Source organism: Otolemur garnettii, unplaced genomic scaffold (assembly GCF_000181295.1).
Source record: "Otolemur garnettii isolate 467f Iridium unplaced genomic scaffold, OtoGar3 scaffold00001, whole genome shotgun sequence".
NCBI classification, from domain to species: domain Eukaryota; kingdom Metazoa; phylum Chordata; class Mammalia; order Primates; family Galagidae; genus Otolemur; species Otolemur garnettii.
In genome coordinates, this window is record NW_003852396.1 from 24,815,221 (window position 1) to 24,821,254 (window position 6,034).

General features: G+C 41.8%; 1 protein-coding gene across 1 annotated transcript in view; it reads left to right on the forward strand.

Moving 5' to 3' along the window:
* Positions 1–6,034, forward strand: part of CLNS1A (chloride nucleotide-sensitive channel 1A) — a 39,553-nt gene that overhangs the window by 20,149 nt on the left and 13,370 nt on the right. The gene's annotated exons all lie outside the window — the stretch shown is intronic.

Below are 6,034 nucleotides of genomic sequence, written 5' to 3' on the forward strand. Positions count from 1 at the left end.
GACAGAGCCTCAAGCCTTCACCCTGGGTAGAATGCTGTGGCATCACAGCTCACAGCAACCTCCAATTCCTGGGCTCAAGCAATTCTCCTGCCTCTGCCTCCCAAGTAGCTGGAACTACAAGTGCCTGCCATAATACCCGGCTATTTTTTGGTTACAGCCATCATTGTTGTTTGGCAGGCCCAGGCTGGATTTGAACCCACCAGCTCAGGTGTATGTGGCTGGTGCCTTAGCTACTTGAGCCACGGGCACCAAGCCTTAATTGACATTTTTAATATAAAATTTAATTTATATTTTAAGGTTATTAATTTTGAAGAAGTTTTGATGATTTGGGGAGTCTACTTGAGTATTTTAGTGACCTGTATTTTTTTCATTATGAAATAATTCAAACAGATTGAAGTAAGTAAATTTCTATTATTCGATGTCCAGCATAAATTCTAATCTTTTTTTCATAATTACTGCACATATTTAAGGAATAAAATGGTATCAGTACTGTTGTGTCTTTTTTTGTACCATTCCGATTCTTTCTCTTCTATCTCCAGAGTTAGACAGTATTCTGTAGGTGACATGTATTCATCCTGTGTATGCTTTTATCCTTTTTCTGAATATGTACATGCCCATAAGCAATATAATGGTTTTTTGTTTTATGTTTGAAATTTGAGCTGGGCATGGTGGCTCACGCCTGTAATCCCAGCACTGTGGGAGGCCGAGGAAGGAGAATTGCTTGAGCTCAGGACTTGCCTGAGCGAGAGTAAGAATCTGACTCACAAAAACATGAAAAACCCTGGGCACCCCTGCAAGTGCCTGTAATCCCAGGGGCTTCCAGAGGCTGAGGCAGCGGGATGCCCACAGCCGGAGTCTGAGGTTGCAGTGAGCTGTGACGCCTTTGTACTCTGCTCAGGGCATAGGGTGGGACTCTGTCTCAACAAAAAAATTTTTTTAAAAATCAAATTTGAATGTAAGCGGTATCATATATCTTCCACAAGTAGTTCTTTCATTGAATTATACTTTTAAAATCCATGTTGATACCTATAGATCACATTTTGTTCATTTTTAATTGCTGTTTAGAAAACATGATCTGGTTACAGTACATCTGTTTCTTTTTTGGGGTGTTTTAAGTTATTTTTTATATTTTTACTAGGTATATTATGAAATTTACTAGTATACTAGTAAAATTATGTGTAAATTCCTTGTGTGTAGAATAAATACTGAGATATGGAATGGCTGGATAGTAGGATATGGGCATCTTTAAAATAGTTGTAGCTATTTTCACTTTCACCAACATATGCTAGTTCTTTTTTATTTTTTAATTGTTTCAGGTTAATTGAGGGTATGAAGAATTAGGTTACAGTGTTTGCGTTTGTTAGGTAAAATCCCTCTTCTAATTGTGTCCCAGCCCCAAGAGGTATGTCATACACCCTAACATTGTGCCCAGTAAGTAGGAGCACACCCCTCTCCTTCCCTACTCCCCTCTCCCCACTCCCTTGTTCCTCTGCCCCCACCTGAATTGGTTTGAGTTTTTCTCTTGCGTGGGTATGTATTAGATTGTCTACTGCAGGGGTCCTCAAACTTTTTAAACAGGGGTCAGTTCACTGTCCCTCAGACTGTTGGAGGGCTGGACTGTGGGCCCTGGGACGAGTCGGCTGCTAAGCAGGACAGGCAGTGGCAGCAAGAACACCCAGTGGGCCGGATAAATGTCCTGGGGCCGCAGTTTGAGGACACCTGGTCTACTGGCTTCATATTAGAATTAAGTACAATGGATGCTTGCTTCTCCATTCTTATGATACTTTATTAAGAAGAATATGTTCCAACTCTATCCAGGTTAATACAAAAGATGTAAAATCTCCATCTTTTTTAATGGCTGAATAGTATTCCATGGTGTACATATACCATAGCTTGTTAATCCATTCATAGGTTGGTGGGCATTTAGGTTGTTTCCACATTTTGGTGATTATAAATTGAGCTGCAGTAAACAGTCTAGTCCTAATGTCCTTATGATAAAATTATTTTTTTTCTTTTGAGTATTCCTAGTAATGGAATTGCAGGATCAAATGGGAGCTCTAATTTGAGACTAACTTCCTTTGTAGTCTCTCCAACAGTGTAGAGGTGTTCCCTTCTCTCCACATCCACTCCAGCATCTGCAACTTTGAGACTTTGTGACTGGTGTTAGGTGATAATTTGGGGTGGTTTTTATTTGCATTTCTCTGACAATCAGAGACGATGAGCATTTTTTCAAATGCTTGTTAGCCGTTTGCCTGTCTTCGTCAGAGAAGGTTCTGTTCATATCTCTTGCTGGGTGGTAGATGGGATTGTTTGCTCTTTTTTTGTTGATTAATTTGAGCTCTCTGTAGATTCTAGTTATCAACCCTTTGTCAGAGTCATACCCTGCAAATATCCTTTTCCCATTCTTAAGGTTGTCTTTTTGCTTTCCTTACTGTATCCTTAGCTGTGCAGAAGCTTTTCAGCTTAAGTCCAATTTGTTTATTTTTGTTGTTACAGTTTCCACTAAATTCTTTGTCATAAAATCTTTCCCTAGTCCAACATCATCAAGAATTTTTCCCATACTTTCTTCTAATATTTTTATCATTTCATGTCTTAGATTTAAATCTTTTATCCATCTTGAGTTAATTTTTGTAAGTGGTGAAAGGTGGAGGTCCGGTTTCAGGCTTTTACACGTGGTTATCTAGTTCTCCCAGCATCATTTATTGAATATCAGGGATTCTTTTCCCCAGTGTATGCTTTTGTTTGGTTTATCAAAGATCAGATGGCAACTAGAGACTGGTTTCATCTCTGGGTTTTCTGTTCTGTTCTATAAGTCTCTATGTTTTGATTCTATGCTGTTTTGATTACTGTGGACTTGTAATATACCTTGGAGTCTGGTACAGTGATGCCTCTGGATTTGTTTTATTACTAAGAATTGTCTTGGCTATAGGGGTCTTTTCCTAAAGTACTATTTTTTCTAGTTCTTCAAAGTATGATGTTGGTATTTTTTTTTTTTTTTGAGACAGTTTCACTTTGTTGCTCTCTGTAGAGAATTGTGGCATCATAGCTCACAGCAACCTCAAACTCTATGGCTCAAACAATTCTCTTGCCTCAGCCTCCTGAGTAGCTAGGACTATAGGTGTCTGCCACAACGCCCTGCTATTTTTAAAGGTGGGGTCTTGCTCTGGCTCAGGCCAGTCTAGAACCTGTGAGGTCAGGCAGTCCACCTGCCTTGGCCTCCCAGAGTGCTGGGATTATAGGCATGAGCCACCACACCTGGCCTAGAATAGTCTTTTTTTTTTTTTTTTTTGAGACAGAGTCTCACTCAGTCACCCTGGGATTGAATGCTATGGTGTCATAGCTCACAGCAGCTTCAAACTCTTGGGCACAAGCAGTCAGTCCTCTTGCCTCAGCCTCCCAAGTAGCTGGGATTACAGGGGCCTGCCACAATACCTGGCTATTTTTAGAGATGTGGTGTGGCTACTTTTTAGAGACAGGGTCTTGCTCTTGCTCAGCTTGATCTTGAACTCCTGAGTGCAAGCAAACCATACCCACCTCTGCCTCCCAGAGTGCTAGGATTACAGGTGTGAGCCACCACGCCCAGCCTTTAGAATAGACATTTTAACATTTTTGATTCTTCCCAGCCAAGAACATGGTATGTCCTTTCATTTATTAATGTATTTTTTTTTTTTTTTTTTACTGAGACAGAGTCTCACTTTGTCACCCTTGGTAGAATGCTATGGCATCTTAGCTCATAGCAACCTCCAACTCTTGGGCACAAGCGATTCTCTTGCCTCTGCCTCCCAAGTAGCTGGGACTACAGGTGCCTGCCACCTCCCTGTCTATTGTTTTTTTCCTATTCTTTTCTTTCTTTCTTTTCTTTTTTTTTTTGTAGAGACAGAGTCTCACTTTATCACCCTCAGTAGAGTGCTGTGGTATCACACAGCTCACAGCAACTTCCAACTCCTGGGCTTAAGTGATTCTCTTGCCTCAGCCTCCTGAGTAGCTGGGACTACAGGCGCCGGCCACAATGCCCGGCTATTTTTTTTGCAGTTTGGCCAAGGCTGGATTTGAACTCACCACCCCTGGGGCCGGCGCCCTACCCACTGAGCCATAGGCGCTGCCCATTTTCTTTTTTTGTTTAGCAGGCCTGGACCGGGTTCAAACCCACCAGCCCTGGAGCATGTGGCCAGTGCCCTAGTGACTGAGATACAGGCACCCAGCCCATTTATCAATGTCTTTTGCTATTTCTTAGGGTGTCATAATTCTCTTTCTAAAGCTCCTTCACCTCTTTTGTTAGGTATATTTCTTCTTTTTTTTTGAGACAGAGCCTCAAGCTGTTACCCTGGTTGAGTGCTGTGGGATCACAGCTCACAGCAACCCCCAACACCTGGGCTCAAGCGATTTTCCTGCCTCTGCCTCCCCAAGTAGCTGGAACTACAGGCACCCGCCACAACACCTGGCTATTTTTTGGTTGCACCTGTCGTTTGGCGGGCCTGGGCTGGATTCGAATTCACCACCTCAGGCGAATGTGGCTGGCACCGTAGCCATAGGCGCTGAGCCAGTGTTAGGTATATTTCTAAGTATTTCATTTTCTTGGAAGCTACTGTGAAGGGAGTTGTGTCTTTGATTTGCTTCTGGATTTGGCTGTTATTGGCTTATACAAAGGCTACTGATTTGTGGACATTGATTTTATACCCTGAGACATTATTGTATTTCTTGATCACTTCCAGGAGTCTTGTGTTTGAGTGTCTGGGATTTTGTGAGTATAAGATCATATTGTTGGCAAAGAAGAAGAGTTTGACCTCTTCTACCCCCATTTGGATGCCCTTTATATCCTTCTCTTACCTGATTGCATTGACTATAATAGTGGTGATAGAGGACATCCTAGTCTGGTTCCATTTCTAAATGGAAAACCTTTCAGTTTTATTCGATTTAGCATGATGTTAGCAGTGGATTTTTCATAGATGGCTGCAATTAGTTTAAGAAATGTGCTGCCTATGCCTATTTTCTTAAGTGTTCTTATTAGAAATCTTTTTTTTTTTTTTTTAAAAGAAATAGTCTCACTTTGTTGCCCAGCCTGGAGTATAATGGGGTCGTCATAGCTCACTGTAACCTTAATTCCTCTTGCCTCAATTTCCCAAGTAGTTAGCACTATGGGCACATGCTACCATGCCTGACTTAACTTCGTTATATTTTTATAGAGATGGGGTTGTTTGGGCTCAGGACTACAGGGCTCAAGCAATTCTCCTTCCTCAGCCTCCTCTTTAAAGGGCTGAAATTATAAATGTGAGGCCCTTGCTTCTGGCCTTTTTTTATTAAAACATTTGTATCTTTTCTTTTCTTTCTTTCTTTTTTTTTTTTTAATTTGAGACAGAACCTCAAGCTGTTGCCCTGGGTAGAGTGCCATGGTGTCACAGCTCATAGCAACTTTCAACTCTTGGGCTTAAGTGATTCTCTTGCTTCAGCCTCCCAAGTAGCTGGAACTACAGGCACCCGCCACAATGCTTGGCTATTTTTTGGTTGTAGTTGTCATTGTTGTTTGGCAAGCCCAGGTTGGATTTGAACCTGCCAGCTCTGGTGTATGTGGCTGGCGCCTTAGCTGCTTGAGCTACAGGCACCAAGCCAAACATTTCTATCTTTTGTTGCCTACAAACTATTAATTTATTGGTTGCCTAAGTTAATTTTTATGAGCCTAAATTTTCCCATTTGTAATTTGCTAGTGATGAATTATGTCAGTGGTTTACAAACTGCTGCTGGGGCTTTTTTTAAAGCGAAAGGTAAGAGGAGCAGATGACAGTGGACCCATACTTATTAGCACCTTGAGTATTTGGGTTTTCTCACCCCCTATGGGAGCTCTGGAATCCTAAAGGTTCAGTAAAGCACAAGGTGGCCAGACCAGAGACTATCCAGACATTTCTTAGCTCTAAAAGAACCATAATTAGAAGTAAGAATTGAGGCTCGGCGCCTATAGCTCAACCAGCTAAGGCGCCAGCCACGTACACCTAAGGTGGCGGGTTCGAATCCCCAGCCCGGACCCGCCAAACAACAATGA